The sequence below is a fragment of the Notamacropus eugenii genome, chromosome 1, assembly GCF_028372415.1.
Source record: "Notamacropus eugenii isolate mMacEug1 chromosome 1, mMacEug1.pri_v2, whole genome shotgun sequence".
Classification (NCBI taxonomy): domain Eukaryota; kingdom Metazoa; phylum Chordata; class Mammalia; order Diprotodontia; family Macropodidae; genus Notamacropus; species Notamacropus eugenii.
The window spans coordinates 177,100,473-177,117,247 of record NC_092872.1 but is presented as its reverse complement, the minus strand read 5'-3'; the positions used below and the strand labels follow the sequence as shown (position 1 = coordinate 177,117,247).

Below are 16,775 nucleotides of genomic sequence, written 5' to 3'. Positions count from 1 at the left end.
TTCCATAACCAAAATATACACTGAGTAACATGCTTACTTTAAACAAACAACAATACTTGTTGTGAAATCAGGAAATGTTTTATTAATTTTTACATTCATTCCCCCTGAATGAACAGGTAGCTCCTAATGAATGGCTACAATTGTTCAGACCAAAGCAAATCTTTTTATACTCTTCCCAATTCAAATTTCCCACCTTGCTTTCCATTGGCTAGATGTAGCCTCCTAAACATCTCACTTTATGTTCTTCTCTCTGATAAGTTCCCTTTCAAACAGCTCATTAAGCATGCATACAAGCTTCTGACCTTTTTACCTGATCGAAGCCTATTTTTGCTAGGTCACAACTCTGATTAGAACTAGCCACCTCTGACTTATATTCGGCTATCACTCAAAGTTGAGAGGAGTTTTAATCCTGTGGAAACAGAATTCCTTCTTTTGTTTCTCAAATACACACAAGACAAAAACTACATATGCTCTTAATTCCACCAGCTTCCAGTCTTCTAGTTTTGTAATCTCATTAATATCTTGACTCCTCACTCTCTGCTCTTACATATCCAACCATCATTTGCCATTTCTACTTCCTTAACATCTTTTGCATCTGACCTCTTCTCCCTAGGCACACAGGTACCACTGTAGTTCAGGTCTAGATCATTCCTAATTGGTCATTCCTCAAATCTCTTCCTACTCCAGCCCTTCATCTACACTGCTGTCAAAGTGACTTTTCTTCAATACAAAACATGTCACTCCCCTACTCAATAAACTCTCATGGTTCTCTATTGCCTCTAAGATCAAATAGAAACACCCTGTTTATTTTAGGGGGAGCTTCAAGACCTGGTCCCAGCCTTCTTCTCAGTCTCACTAGACATTGCTTACTCCCTTTCTTCCACTCTGTGATACAGTCAAATTGATCTCTCTATTCCTCAAATCCAACACTCCATCTCCCATCTCATTGCCCATGCTCTGGTCATCCTCATGCTTGCAATTACATTCCCTTTTTTCTGCTTCTAAAACCCCTCACTTCCTTCAAGACATAGTCCAGATACCACCTTCATCATGAAGATTTTCCTGATCCCTCTTACTGCTAGTGCCTTCCAACTCAAACTATCTTCTATTTCATTACTTTGCATTTTTTGTATTTTTTCTCTTTATGTGCATTCTGTATATATTTGTAAATACACTAGTTGTCTCCTCCATTGGAGTGAGCTTTTTGTAAGTAGAGATTGTTCTACGCATTGCATTTTTGTCCCCATCCTGTAGCAGCATAGTACCTGGAACACAGTAGGCAGTTTTTAAATGCCTGTTGATTGGTTGGTCTGCATGTATGTCTAATCATAGACTCAGAGACAGTTAGAGCTAGCAAAGATGACCTTAGTCATTATATAATCCAATCCCTTCATTTTATAAATGAGGAATCTGAGGAGCAGAGGGGCAAAAGGTCACATCATTAAGTGGTACCAGAGTCAGGGCTTGAACTTCTAATTCCTAGCCCAGCACTCTTTTTCCCATCTTTCTGCTATGTCCCTTATATTAAAGAACATTGTGATTGATGGACTGCCGGGTGCAAAAGCAGTATACTTGGCACAGGGGCTAAGATTCATTTGTTCGTTTTTAATTCAAACATTTATTAAGGGTTCATTATGTACAAGGCCTGGGGACACAAGAATGAAAAACAAAACAGTGCCTATCCTCAAGTACATTCTACTGGTATGACAAATATACTGATAAATATAACACAAGGATGACTTGCGACACTGCTCTGGAGTCACAGTGTCCTTTGGGTTCAATAGAGAGGCTAGTCTTTGGCCCAAGGCCCCAGGAGAACCGGCTTAGGAAGCATGAGTCAAATGTGTAAAGTACCTCATTAGGACAGAAAGACAAAGGAAGAAACAGACAAAATCAAGGAAGTGAATCAACCTTGTTCATTCCTTCCAAAGACAAATGGAAATAATCTCCCACACAGACTTCTGTGCATGTTGGAGTGAGGAAGAGTTTTGTGTTGTCCAGTGGAACACTCCTTTGCCCCCAGCTCTCATGGCTCTGTGTCACAGAAAATGGCTTCTTAGGTCTGTCCCTTGCAGCACCCTCTGCATGGTCCTGGGACCATGGTCACCAGAGCCTTGATGATGCCACTGTCCTGGGAATCCACATCTTCTGCTTGTGGAGTTTTTCCCTTCTTCCTCCTCTTCCTCCTTTCTTCTCCTCCTTTTTACCTTACCAGCAAGCCTCAGGGCCTCTTTACTTGAAGGGTCCTCCACCTTTGCTTCTAGCTGGGTTATTGGAGAGAACTCCTTTAACATCTTCTCTACTCCAGGGCAACCTAAGTACCTCTTTCTCCAAAATATGAGCAGTATGACCTGATGAGTCTTTCTGAATTGAGGAATTAATACATATACCCCTTTTAATTTGACTTTTTCAATTCTCTTTGTGTTCCACTGCCTTCTCTCCCTGCTTCCCCAACTGCAAATTGTCTTGAAATTTCAATCTGCCTCAGGAAGGTACTTGGCAATGCTGAAGAAGAGACTAGCACTGCTGGTGACCTTTGGTCTTAATTCCTCCGGCAGCTACAAGTAAACAGTGTGTGTGACAGGTCTGAGAGAGTTCCAACAAAGAGTCCTATAAAAATCTAAAAAGAGAAAGATCATTTTCATCTGGGAATGGGGCAACATGGAGAAGAATCAGGGAAGGTTACATTAGGAGCTGGGTACTAAAGGAGAAAAAAAAAAGATTTAAACAGGCGGAGAAACTGATGAGGAAATGCATTACAGGCAAAGAAAGTCAGATCCCATAACTTGGGGTAGCACATACTCATAAAAGGGGATGAAAATCTAATCTGCAGTGTCCTTGGACTCACTCAGGGTGACTCCCCAAAAGAAGAGAGTTCGCTTTCTTTAGGATGAATAATAACTAGCATTTATATAGTGCCATAAGGCTTGAAAAACATTTTATAAATATCTCATGTGATCTTCAAAACTCTGGGAGGCAGGAGTTATTACAGTCCTCATTTTACAGAGGAGGAAACTGAGGTAGAGAGAGGTTAAATTATTTACTCTGGATCACAAAGCTGTTACCAGCTGTATGAGGGGGAAGATTTGAACTCAGACTCCAGAGTAGCACATCAGGGACTTCCTGGGTTACAGAAACTATAGTACACATATTGTACTATATTGATACCATAATATATGAGCTATAACTAGTAATTCTAGCAACAAGAGCCATCACCACAAAAATGTCCTCAGACTAGGGGCAGAGAGGAACTTCATGGAGAGACCTCAGATCTCCATTGTTGGAAAGGCTGCTGCTGGGAAGAAAGTTAAGTGAGGTTGGGAAGGATCACATCCAGGATGTGGCTGCTGTAAGGCAAGAGACACCATCTTATGGCTTCATATTTAATTGACTCTTTGTATGAAGCTCAGTTGTTTCTTTCTGCTGAAGGAGGACAGGTGCCCCTAAACCAAAGCCTTGGTTGCTTTGCCCAAGCTGACTATTCTAAATCTGAGTGTTCTGACTTAGTTCTAGTACTCCAGTCACTCTGCCTACCAGGCAGCCAAGAACGTCACTTATTATTGCAGGATAGCTTCTCCCTGGACTTTAATGTCTTCTCTTTAAGTGGCCTACGGGGAATACAACTGATGATCTCATAGGTTTTTTTCCACTGTCAGTGTCTATTACTCCCTCAAGGATTTTGCAGTCTCTTGCTTTGTCAGTAAGAGGCAAACAGAATCATAGCATCTTAAAGACTGACCAGGCAACTTTGACTTTTCCTGTGACAATCAGTGAGAAATCACTCTGGTTTTTTTCCTCTTTAGGCAGTTTTTTTTTTTTACCCCCAACCAAGATGTTTAATTATTCCATGCTCATCTTAATCCCACTGTTAGTTTCTCTGAACCAACTGCAACTGAGAGAAAAGCCAATGAGTCAACTGAAATTTTAAAATACTAATTAGGTACATGTGTTGGGTACTATGAGTGCAAAGACAAAAATGACAATCCTCCCTCCAGGAGCCTCCATCTTCCTGACCCCATCCTTTGGTTCAGTGAGACATACCTAGTCTGGGAGGAACAAAAAAATGTCTAACCCCCCCTCCCCAAAGCTGGATCCTAAGCAAGAATCTGAACCAGATCCTGGTTAATAGCCTAGGGAATCAGATAGCAATGAGTCATATATTCAAGCCCAGAAAAACAAAAGGGCCAGAGTTAGAGAAGCTGTGGAGAGGGTAAAGAAATTGAAATGAAAAGATTTTTCTGGACTAAGACAGGACAAGAAAGAGAGGAAGTGAAACAGACAAGACTCAAAGCAGGGAGGGCAAGGTAATTTGGAAGGTTGGGTCTTCTGACAGAGTACTGCAGTGATGGGTTTGGAATAAAATGAGGAGCATGGGTTTCTGGAAGTGTGAAGGGACAGAAGAGAGGGCCAAAGAAACACAGAGAGGCTGAGAAGAGTCAAAGACAAACTTTACCTATTTGGTATCCTTGCTCTGATTGGCTCTGATCCTTCTTTCTTATCTGGAACCAAATAGAAAAAAAAAATATTAAGGTCTTCTGGGGGAATCTCTGAGCACTCTGGGACCACAGCAACTATTTCTTAATTCTTTGTAAACCAAGACCCAAAAAGGAAGAGAGTCCTATGATTCCACCTGGTCTGTCATTCTACCTCAGAAAGATTGGGTGGGCAAGGTCATGGAACTGGACTTCTAGTGTCATGGTGCAAGGGGGAAAAGCATTAGTTCTGAAATGAAAGGACCAGTTGAATTGAATTGAATTCTACTGATTACCAATAAGGTGAAGTCATAACAGCTTTGGAGAAGAGGAGGAGGAGGAGGAGGAGGAGAAGGAGGAGGAGGAGGAGGAGGAGGAGGAGGAGGAGGAGGAGGAGGAGGAGGAGGAGGAGGAGGAGGAGGAGGAGGAGGAGGAGGAGGAGGAGAAGTCATTCAGTTACTTGCCTAAAATCAAAGGACTTATAAATCAATGAAAAAGGTGGGATTAGAATCTTTATTTTCTGTCATCCAAACCTCTGCTTTTATTGTATTAAAATTTAAGGTCTTTATTCCTGAAGCTAAAGGAGCTACTAAAGGCTCCCAGTCTCCTGGAGAAGGTCACAAAGCCCAACTCACTAAGTCTGTATCACTTTCCAGGCTTCAGTTTTAATTGGAAAAGGAGCCTATCTATTCTATGTGAGTATTGCAATATTTTTTTCCTGATATCACCAGATCAAGGCCATCACTATCTCTGGAAGAAAATATGTGACTGTAACATGGTTAAATGTCATTGGTCAAGGACTTAGATAATTCCCAATCTCTCTAATGGGTACACATCCCTGAGGAAGGAGTGAATGTAATACACTTGGCTTTCAGATGATGAAGGCAGGGTAGTCAGTGTTACAAGTGTAAATGAAACGAACCACAAAAACTTAACACGGTGTAATTATGATGACCGAGCTTCACCCCAAAGAAGAGATATAAGAATATACCTCCCTCCCTTCTTTTTTTAGGCAGGGAGGGATGAGTAGGAAGAAGGAAGCACATGGGACATTACATTTAAAGTCAGACTTTTTTGAGATGTTTAGTTTCGCTGATTTTTTTTCTTTTCTATTCTTAGTTACAATGGATGGCTCTCTTGGAGGGGAGAGAGGGCTCTATTGGGAAATGTTGGTGATGTGAAAACACAAGATAGCAATCAAAATGTAAACAGAAAAGAAAGGAATAAAAAATTTTTCATATTTTATCCCATAGATTACCTAGCATTATCCGACCTGAAAATAAAACACAAGTAATCCTTACCATGTTGCAATAATCAAAGCATGCATCATTTACTGACCACCCTCCTGGTAATTCACCTCTCAGTAATTAGCTAGATTGCTCCTTAGCGAAAAGGCACACATTTTTGAATATGGCTAATATGGGAATTTATTTGGCTTAACTAGGCATAATTTTTATGTGTTTGCTTTTTCTTCCTTTTTTGGTGTGGGGGCAGGGAAAGAGAAAATGTTTGTTATTTGAAAGGAAAAAAAGCAGATAATCTCTGCTTAAGTCATTCTTTCATCATAAAATCTGTCAGAGTTTATGCTCAGTTGGCCCATTTATGGTCAGTTCCACACCATGATGAAGCCATCAAAGTAGGACTTTGTCTGTCATACTGATGTTAATACCTTAAAATTATTGTCTTCCACCCCTAGTTTATTAGTATCTCAAGGAGGACTTTACTGGTGGTTCTGTCTCCTGAATAACTTTGAACTCCTTAGAGTTTGAGGAGAACAATAAAACCTAATAGGATGTTATTGGAAGAGTCAGCTAAGAATGAGTAATCAGGACCCTGCGAGGATAATGTGCTTCCTAGTATTCCTAGTTAACGACCACAATACAAGTACAAAGGCAGTGATTTCAGAGGAGTGATTTGGAAGGAGTTCAAAGGAACTCCAAATCAACCCAAGGCAAGGTTTGGCTCAGGCTGCAGAATGGTGCCACCTAGTGGAAGAGGACTTGAAAAGCTCCCTTTTCAAATTATATTTTCAACTGCAAATACCCAGTCTTGACAACAAAATTTGTATTCCCTTTGAAATATCACATGTGGGAATATTTATCTTATAATTTACATCAGATGTAAATTACAGTGAGGGCAAACTGATAGAACAGCCCATATATTGCATCACTATCCATAAAATGTTGGCTGTTGTTTGTTCTTCGTTTTCAAAGGGGACCATGATGTCAGGGAGGTGATGCCATGACTTGCAATTGATTTAAGTGAGGAAGGGCTGTGCCAAGTCACCAGCCTCACTTTCTCCTCCTGAGCCATCTGGGTCCAAAGGCGCAGGATGCCGTGGCATAGCTTGATCTTTTCATGCTAGTTTAACAGGTTTCAGTTTGAGGCAATGCCCATTCAGTGATTGTGACTTAATAAGAAGTGAAATAGAGAAGGGCCTCCTTACCTAGTGGAAAAAAAAATGATCTCGGAGGGGAAGACACTCAGGGTTTCTGGCCAAAACAGAAAAATTGCCATTTACTTTCATTCTGAGCCAATCAGGACCCAAACAGTGACCAAGTAGGGCTTGGCCTGGGACCTATTAGAGACAGAAGAAGGCTCCCAGGGATCTGGGTGGATCTCCTGTGCAGGACTTGCAGAACATGAAGGATGAGAGGGCATGACTAGATTGTGATCTGCGTAATTCTAGTGAAAACCCACACTGAAGAGATCAAAGTTGTACCTCATGAAAATTTGGAGATTGTCAGGGCAAGCCTTCAGAATCCTGTTTTAATGGATAAAAGAAGCTTCTAATGTATAAACTTAGAAGATAGAACTCCCTTGAAAGTGGACTGCGACTCTATACCTAAGAAACATACCACCATTCTCCCATAAAGGGACGTTGGTGGTTCTGAAGGGGATACCCTCCTGCAAGAAGTCGCTGTGCCTGAGGAATATGGTTCCCTAGTACAGTAAGGTGAAGGTGGGGTAAGTGACTTGACTGATATGAAACAGAGAGAAGCTGCCCTCCCAAAGCAGGTAGAAAACCATCCAATAACATTTCTGTGGTTTGTGGGAAATTGAATCAGGGAATTTCAGAGTTGGGGTGGGCCTTAAAAGCCATCTGGTCAAATCCATATGATTGGAAGAATTTTCCCTAGGATATCTTCTACCTCAAAAGTCATTCAGCCTTTGCTTGAAGATTTCTAATGAGGGGGAGTCTACTACCCTTTGTGGTAGGCCATTCAATTCCTGAACAACTGATTATTAGAAAATGATTCTATCAAGCCCAAATATGACACCCAAGAGTGCAACCCTGTGCAGTTCTGGATTAGATGGAGGTAACCACTTGTTTCTCTTTGGCTTATTTCATTCTTCATCCATTTGTGGTCCCCTTTAGACATTTCTTGGGGGATGGGGAGAACTGCTCTCCTCTACATCCTTTCATATTATCGTCTTAACTAGTGAGATGAATTGTTGTGTCTCCATAGGACAATATTGCTGGGCAAAGGCCAGAGATGTTGGGTCTTGGTCACTGCCTGCTCTAAGCTGGGGTAGGACATATAACAAATGAAGGGCCATGGACGAAGAAAAGGGATATCTGGACCTTGATCATTTTGATGCCAGCTCCTTCAGGTTCAGTCAGCATGGCAGAAGAGGGAAGCAGAAGAAGGTACTTGTAGCCCTGAAGATGAAAAAAGTGGGAGGGGAGGATGTGGGGTTCACAAACATTTATTAAGTATCTACTATGTACCAGGCACTGTGCTAAGCACTTTACAAATATCTCATTTGATCCTCACAACCTATCTAGGAGGTGGATGCTATTATTATTCCCATTTTACAGTTGAGGAAACTGAGGAAAAGAAAGATGAAGTGACTTGCCCAGGGTGACACAGCTAGCAAGCGTCTAAGGCTGGATTTGAACTTAGGTCTTCCGGACTCTAGGTCCACTGCTCTAGTCATTGCCTCACTTAGCTACCTTCATTTTATCAGTGAAATTACTGGACAACGATATGAACAGCTTCTTGGCCGTTTGGGGAAATAAAAGCAAAAAGCAAAGGACAATTAACAACTTATGTGATACACTTCAGTTATCTGCAAAGTGACAGGAGAATGACCATGAGTTACTGAAATCGAAAGTCTCATAGAAATGTTTATGTGATTTCCTTCCTCTCTGGAATTTTACATGTGAAATGCTAACTCAGATTCCATAGAGGAGGGAGAATGAACTTCTGATAGACACCACCACCAATAAGACCTTATGTATTAATAAAGTCATATGTAAATGCATATATACATTATGTAATCTATAATAAACAATGCTCTAAGAAACAAAATCACATCTTTATACACATAAAACAAAGGAAATTACAGGCAAGGCATTATGGAAAGCATTGCAGCAGTTGGCTCTGCCACCCCAGGGGCAGAGTACAGCAGGCCTATCATCGTTAATTTTGTATGCTGTACCTGTCTTAATGCAACCTAGAAGAACTCTACCCTTTCAGGCTCCCATGTCACCCTGACAATTCATAATTAAGCTTACAGTCTACTAAAACCTCCAGAATTTTTTCACAGTACATGTTTTTAGTCATGTTTCCCCATTAGGAACTTCTATAGCTGATTCCTTGAAGCCAAATACAGTACTTTACAATCAGTCAATCAATGTTAATTAAGCACCTACTAGCACCTACTACTAAGCATTCTACAGTTATCCCCATTAAATGTAATCCTATTAGGTTTGGATCATTGTTGTAACTTCTTGAAACCCTTTCAGATTCTGTCATCCAAAACATTCATTATCCCGCTCAGATTCATGTGATCTATAAATCTGAGAGCGTGCCATCTCTATCTACATCCAAGTCTTTAATAAAAATACTGAACAGTACAAGGCCAAGGGCACATAACTGGGGCACTCCATTAGACATCCCTTCAGATTCACACTGACTCCTTGATAACTATTTTTGGGGTCTGCCATAGAATCAGTTATTAACACACCTATTATTATCATTTAGTCTACTTCTTTCCATCTTGTCTATAAAGATAACATGAGAAATTCTGGCAAATATCTTGATAAAATCTAGGTCTACTATGTATAACATCCTCTTGATTTAATATTCTAGTTAGCCTTCCAAATAAGAAAATGAGTATAGGGTGTCATAACTTATGCTCATTGAAGCCATGATGTTTTTAGTGATCACCATTTCCAATGTGTAGAAGCTACAGAGGCAAAATTATGCTTAATGCATGGAAAACCTTCTTAACAATTAGTCATCCTAAAGTGAAACAGGACGCCTTTAGAGGCAGTGCATTCTCCCTCCCTGGATATCTTTGAACAAAGACCAAATGGTCACTTAGGTTGGACTGTATTGTTTTAGAGGTCCCTTTCAACTCTGAGATTCTGTGATTTTCTTTCTAAATACTTATGAGCCATTTCTTTAATATTGTATTCAACAACTTTTTAAGAAACCAAAGATGGCCTGAAGATTCCATCTCTGCATTTTTTTGAAAATCAGGACATGTGCCCATCTTAGTTTCTAAAGATCTTCTTTCCTCCATGATGTTTTTATGATCATTAACAGTAGCTGAACAGATGACAATTCTTTCAAATTCCTGAGGTAGGGTTAGTTCCAGTCATGTGATCTGAACTTATTGAGAGAATATAAGTGCTCTCTCACTATCTCTTGATTTATCTTGCATTTCAACTCTCTGTTAAGCATTTTTTTATTCTACCTTTCTCATCTGAGGATCATTCTCTTTGACAGGAAAAAAAAACCAGTGAGAGAAATGGCTGTTTCTCTCTTACATTAACAACTAATTGTTGATTAACATTTTTTCCTATTTCCTCATTCAGAAATAAACCCCTGTAGGCTAACACAGACAGTCTTTGAAGGATGCTATTGACTTTACCCAAAGCTTTATCCCACTTAGACTATTTTATCTAGGTGGAATTGTAGTCCCATTCAACTCAAAAACCTTACAAAAATAATCTAATCTAGGTGAAGTTTGACCCATTGTATTCTACTCAGGCTTGGGTGGTGGTCTCCTCACTCCCCCCAACCCGTCCCCCAGCTATATTGCCCAAAGCTAGGAGTAGTCTGGGAATGACATAATTAGTCACATCCTCCAGCCCCTAATTAGAAAAGGCCAACCTCTCATTATCATAATCATTCTCTCATTAATTGTTAACCAATCAGAGTTGATTGCTGCCTGTCGGGAACACCCATTCTTCCAAGAGTATATAAGCATCAAGAGGCCTCCAGGAGGGGTCTTTTGGTTTACAAGGGAAAGCCAAATGACCATCCTTTTATTAATTATTCACAAACCATAATTAGTAAAATGGTTAATGACCCAGAAATTATGTCTCAAACTTTTTATACATCACACCAGAAATAAATCAGTTGAGTACTTCTGCTTTTTATCCATCATCTTCTCATGCTTTCTACCTGGAGCAGTCACATATCTCCCCATTATTCTTGCTTATGACTTAACCAAAAAACGCTTTTCACTTTCCTTTAGGTTCATTGCTAGCTTCTCATTCTGGGCTTTTTAGCACTCCTGATACTATGCCTTCAACACTGAGTATTCATCATTAGTTATTTTTCATCGCCTCTGTTTCATGATGCATTCCTCATTATTCATATAAGTTTCTTTACAGCCTGGCTCCTCGACTTCCAACTCTAAAGAATTTTTAGGATTTAGATATGTAAGTGACCTCATATCTAGTCCAACTCTCTCATTTAATAGATGAGAAAACAGATCAAGAGGAGTTACGGGACCTGTTCAAGGTCACAGAAGCAGAAATAAGCAGAGTGCGATGTGAATTCAGGTCTTTCAACTCTAAATACAATGCTCTTACTTTTTTGTTAATATTTTTGTCTTAGGTGTCTTCGGAATTTCATTTTTGAGAGCTTTCTATGCTTAATGAACTAATTTCCCCTTAGACCATATTCTAAGCTAGGCCTAGTTCAGGTCAGTCCAGTGATTCTGAAATTGGAGCCCTAATAAAACATTTATGACCATAAAATTCAATAAAAATAAACATACTTAATAATACATGAGTCTAAAAAGATACAATCCCTGACTGAGGTGAGCCCTGATCCCTTCCACCTGTGTATTTACCATTCTTTGGTCATCAGAGAATTCAGTCAAGACTGAGCAATATTCAGTCTTCATCAACTGTGATTTTTATGCCCTCGGGCAGTCATTCAAATCTTTCAAGTCCTAATCCTCCAGATCAATCAAATCCAGAAGATTGGCCTCCTCCCTAACTTTCTTAAAAGCAAGCCCAGCCCATGCAAAACAGATGCCTCTTTTCCCACTGAATCCTACCTCTAGCAAGTGGCTAAATCTAGAGTCCATATCAGACTATGCTCAACTCTCCCCTACTTGGAGTTTTCTTGGCAAAGATACTGGAGTGGTTTGCCATTTCCTTAAGTGACTTGCCCAGGGTTATATAGCTGGTAAGCTTCTGAGGCCAGATTTGAACTCAGGAAGAACAGTCTTCCTGACTCCAGGCTGGGTGCTCTATCCTCTGCGCCATCTAGCTGCCCATATAAGCATTGAGTTCATCCTTTTTGGATACGATCAGTTCCAGAATAAGCAAATTTATTACTTCCTCTACCTTTTGAAGAACAAATTACCATCAAAGCAGTTTGAGAATTTATCAGCAGCTTTGCTTTTGGCAGAAAGGTCCACTGACATCTGGGTAGCTGAAATTCCTTATCATTACTATATTAGGACTCTGCTAAATTGGCTTTATTTTCTGAATTACTCTATTTTTTTCCTTCTGCCTGGTTAGCCTGTAGAAATTTCCACAATATCGTTTGTCCCTTCACTAGGCTTTATTTAAATGCTCACCACCATGTTTCTCCCCTCTGGTGCTAGGATTTCCTCCAATAAATTTTACCCTACTACCCCTTTTATCTATTCTGCACCTTTTGGATGTTATACCCTTCAATAGCCACCCTCCCATCAAGTCCCTTTTCTCTACTCAAATCACCACCACTCTCACTCTATAGTTCTTGTTCTCCCTACATTCAGTCTCTCCCCACTCCAATTCATTCTCCACTTAGCTGCCAAAATGATTTTTCCAAAGAGCAGCAGACGACCATGTCACATCCCTATTCAATAAACTCCAGCAGCACCCTATCACCTCAAGAATCAGATACAAACTCCAATGGCTGGCATTAACGGTTCTTCATCACCTGGCACCTTTCTATGTCTCTAGTTTTCTTATACATTACTTCTTTGCATGTACCCTATCTCACTGAGCCTTACTGGCTTACTACCTCTGTGGTCTCCATTGCCTTTTCATTGGCAGTCCCCATGCCTGGAGTGTTCTCCCCTGTCTTCTACCTCTTAAAATTCCTGTTTTTCTTCAGCTCACCTATTTCATGAAGCTTTTCATCTCCCCAGCCGCTAATGCAGTCTCTCCCTTGTATTCATTTTGTGTAAAATCTGTATACATACATGTCTTCCCCCATTCAAATGTAAGTTCTTCAAGGCCAGGGATTGTTTCACTTTTGGTTTTGTATACCCAGAACTTAGCATAATGCCTGGCATGTAGTAGGCTCCTAATAAATGGTTTTTTTCAACTCTAAAACAACAATTTCATGACTGTATGTGGTTCCACATATACAACTAAAACAAGATTGTTCATTACCATTTATATAAAGTGTTTGAATTATGCTTTATGACTGTGGTCAAAATATAGTATCCCAAAAGTTTTAGAGCAATTTTAAGGTATTATTGAAAGTCTAAAAGTACTCTAAGCTTTGAGAGGTAGCCTATACTTCATGGATACATTGCTTTATTATTACAGCCGCTACATCCACTGATGCACATCACAACTCTTCTACAACTTGGTAGATTGCCTTTGAGAGTTGCTAGAAAGATAAATTGTGGCCAAGTTGTGAAGGGCCATATACAATTGAGTTTTACTGGCAGGGGAATGACATGGTCAGATCTGCACTTAAGAAAAATCATTTTGGCAACTTTATGGAGGATGAAGTGAAGGACCTTAGGTGGGGAAATGAATTAGAAGGCCACTGCAACAGTCCAGGCAAGAGATTGGGGTAAATGAGTAGTGAGAAGGGGTCAGGTATGAGACGTGCAGGCAGAAATATTTGACATACAGGACAAGAAAAAGTGAGGAGTCAAGGATAAGCCTGCCTTTCAGAACCTGTAAGACTGGAAGCTAGTAACCTAAACAGTAATGGAGGAATTTTATAAAGGACTAGATTTTGGAAAAAGATGAATTGTTGGACTCATGTTGTGTTTGAGGTTAAACAGTTTAAATGTGTAATAGGCAGGTGGTGATACAGAGCTCAGGAAATAGACTGGGACAGACATATCTGAGTCATTTGTAAAGAGATAATAAATCCACTGGAGCCCCTCAGATCACTAAGAATATATACAAAGAAGGCCTAAGCCTTAGGAGTATAAACACAGGGGGAATATTGTTGTGTTTGCCCTTCATTCTCGAAGAGGACCATGACATCAAGATGATGACACGACTTGCAGTTGACTTTGATTTGAGTGAGGGAGGGCTGTGCAAGGTCACCAACCTCACTTCCTTCTACTGAGTCACCTGGGTCCAGTGACCTGATATTCATCAGGATAAATGGAAATGGCCCAAGATGCAATGTGAGAACCTAGTTCTTTCAGGCAAAGGTCTTATCACATTCTCACTTTGAGATACTCACTCAATGAATAGGCTTCTTTAAGTTACTCAAGGGATGGCCCCTTTTGTCCAAAAAAAAAAAAAAATCAAACTGGGGTGGAAAGACCCTCAAGGTTCCAAGTCTGATGATGCAGGTATGCATCTTAGAACTCTTCCCAAAACCATAAGAAAGGATGTCAGCAGCACAGTTACCCAGACACCTCTCTCGTCCAGCAGCCACATGAAGGTGAAGCAGGGCAGGAAGCCAATGGGCTTCCAGAGCACAGGCAGCACAAGCTGGAGAAGCCGTAGGCCCAGCGGACTGAGCTCTGGATGGGGCCCCAGGTGTTCCACACCAGGCCCTGCAGGAAGGCCAGCAGCACCAGTCAGCACCACCTGTACACGTGCCTGGCCCGGCCAAGACTTGCACCACAGCATCGGTAAGACAATGCAATCTCCCCATGAAAACCCCGAGTAGTTGACAGTGGCAAATTGTGGTAGAGGGGAGAAAGAGTGAAGATATAAAGTGAATCAGATTTACTTTTTTTTTTTTTTAAGGTAACTATATCTACTTGTTGAACTATGCTGAATATAAAAGGTTGTACGGAACATGATGCAGTTGAGAGAACACTGCTCTTGGGAAAGAAAACCTGGATTCACATCCCAACTCTTATTTATTCAGACTCAACCTTAGTTTTTCATTTAAAAAATGATGATAAAAATACTGGTATTCTCTACCTCAACAGGGTTCTTGTGACAAAAGTTGCTAAATGGGATTTCATTTCTAACAATTCTCTACAATTCTTCAAGCTCTCAAAAGTAATTTCCTTGTCAGGCCACCTGGTGAATTGTGTAGCTGGTTGACACTTCAGGATAGGGAGTACTGATATTTGGCTTTTTTTCCTCCCTCATTCTTCAAGACAGGGAAGCACTGCTAACTTTTAAAGGGATATATTCTGCCAGCAGCCTTACCTTTAATCTTTCTCACATTACTAAACTAACCTTCTAGGCCCCACTATAGCTGTAGAGCCTTAGCTGCACAGATAACCAGATAAATTTTTTAAAAAACAACTTTCTACAATCTGCTTGCTATTTATGGTCTTAGCTCCCCCTCTTGGTATTGGTGATATATTGAGACTACCCAAAAATCTGATGCAGTTTCTCTTAATGGGATAGTGTAGTAGAGCAGAAAAAGCATTGGGTCTTGGGGTTAAAGACCTGTTTTCTAATGTGTCTCTGCCACTTAATACTAGCGTGATTATGAACAGACCACAACCTTTTCTGGACACAATTTCTCCACCTACAGAAGGAGGGAATTGGACTACATAATCTCTCAGGGTCCTTCCCAATTCTAAATCTATCATCCTCACCTATAAGTAGGTGATAATACATAGTTGTTGTACAATTATTTTTTTGGTTACATTTTAAATTCTGAACTGTCTCCCTTCCACCTTCCCCAATACAGAAGGCCACCATTGGATGCAGACTTATTAAATATATGTAAAACTATGCATACTTCTATTTATCAGTTCTTTCTCTGGAGGTGTATAGAATCGTCCTTAATAGGTCCTTTATAGTTGAGTATGAGTATATATAATTTGAGTATTTATAATACTCAGAACAACTTAGTTGTTCACAATTATTCTTCAAGCAATATTGCTGTTACTACATACAATGTACTCTTGGTTCCACTCCACATTATTTCATGTGTTCCTTTCCATGTATTTCTAAGTCTTTCCATGTATTTTCTAAAATCAACCAGCTCATTATTTCTTACAGTGCAGTAGTATTCCATCAAGATCATATATCACAACTTGGTGGGCCATTCCCTAATTGATGGGCATCCCCTCAGTTTCCATGCTGTAAATGTCAAATGAGAATTAAAAACTAATTTATGTCAGCAACTAAGGTCACTGAATTAAAAAATCAAAAGTTGTGTCTATACCAGTTTCCTTGTCTATCAATTGGGACAGTTCTTCTATGCCCAGTTATAAAACCATGCTTATCCTTTGATCCAGCAGTACCACTACTAGTACCCCAAAGAGATCAAAGAAAAAGAACCTATATGTACAAAGACATGTATAGCAGTTCTTTTAGTGGTGGCAAAAACCTGGAAATTGAGGGGATGCCTATTAATTGGAGAAAAGCTGAACAAGTTGTGGTATATAATTGTAATAAAATACTATTGTGCTACAAGAAATGAAGAATGGTTTCAAAAAAACTTGGGGAGACTTATATGAACTGAAGCCAGCGAAGTGAGCAGAACCAGAAGAACACTATATATACAGTTACAGCAATATTTTAATGATAATCAAACTCTGAAAGACTTAGCTGCTCCAGATCAATACAATGATCCACCTCCAAAGAGAGAACTGGTGAATTAAGTGAAGACTGAAGAATACTTTTATCACTTTCTATTTCTTGCTTTTTTTTTTTCTGAAACACAGCTAATATGGAAATATGTTTTGCATAACTTCACATGCATAATAGACATATTGCTTCCCCTCTCAATGGGTAAGGGAGCAGAGAGAGGAAGGGCGAGAATTTGAAACTCAAAATAAAAAAATGAATGTTAAAAAAAAATAAACATAATTTAAAATGAATAAATGGAAATGGTTTCTGTCCTAAGGGGTTGTTGTGAAAATCTGGATCAATCATGCTAT

At 39.9% G+C, this 16,775-nt stretch overlaps 1 long non-coding RNA gene across 1 annotated transcript; it reads right to left on the bottom strand.

Annotated features, from left to right (window-relative positions):
- Positions 1-1,602: 1,602 nt before the first annotated feature.
- LOC140510777 (uncharacterized) lies at positions 1,603-4,510 on the bottom strand. Its single transcript, XR_011969375.1, has 2 exons — positions 4,454-4,510; positions 1,603-2,620 (listed from the first exon to the last, which is right to left on the bottom strand). It is a non-coding gene; the product is annotated as an uncharacterized lncRNA (long non-coding RNA).
- Positions 4,511-16,775: the final 12,265 nt, after the last annotated feature.